General features: G+C 64.5%; 1 protein-coding gene across 1 annotated transcript in view; it reads left to right on the top strand.

Moving 5' to 3' along the window:
• Positions 1–338, top strand: part of DCX (doublecortin) — a 67,848-nt gene that overhangs the window by 2,316 nt on the left and 65,194 nt on the right. The window lies entirely within an intron of this gene.

The following is a 338-nucleotide window of genomic DNA, read 5'->3' as shown; positions in this document are numbered from 1 at the left end:
TGGTGTGTCTGTCTTCTGGCTAGACGTGGCTGTGTCCCTCGCTCGGGGGGGCTGGCTGAGGGTGTCCCCATCTCTGTCCAGGCTGGGGGGGATGTAGGAGTGTCCCAGATGGGTGCAGAGGGTGGCTGAGGGCTGGTGTGGGCTTCCCACCAGGGTGGATAGGTATGAACGGAGAAGCGAGGGGTGCTGGGGGATGCAGGCAGCCTGTGTAGTGGGCATGGGGGGATTAGTGCACCTTTCCTGGGGGTGTTTGTGAACAATGTGCGTGTGCAGGGGTGTGGTCGGGGCTGGGCAGGGACCGGCGTGTGCGGGGAGTGGAGTGTTGGGGGAGAGTGGGG

This window comes from Merops nubicus, unplaced genomic scaffold (genome assembly GCF_000691845.1).
Source record: "Merops nubicus isolate BGI_N331 unplaced genomic scaffold, ASM69184v1 scaffold10621, whole genome shotgun sequence".
Lineage (NCBI taxonomy): Eukaryota > Metazoa > Chordata > Aves > Coraciiformes > Meropidae > Merops > Merops nubicus.
This window is presented reverse-complemented; position numbering and strand designations above follow the sequence as displayed.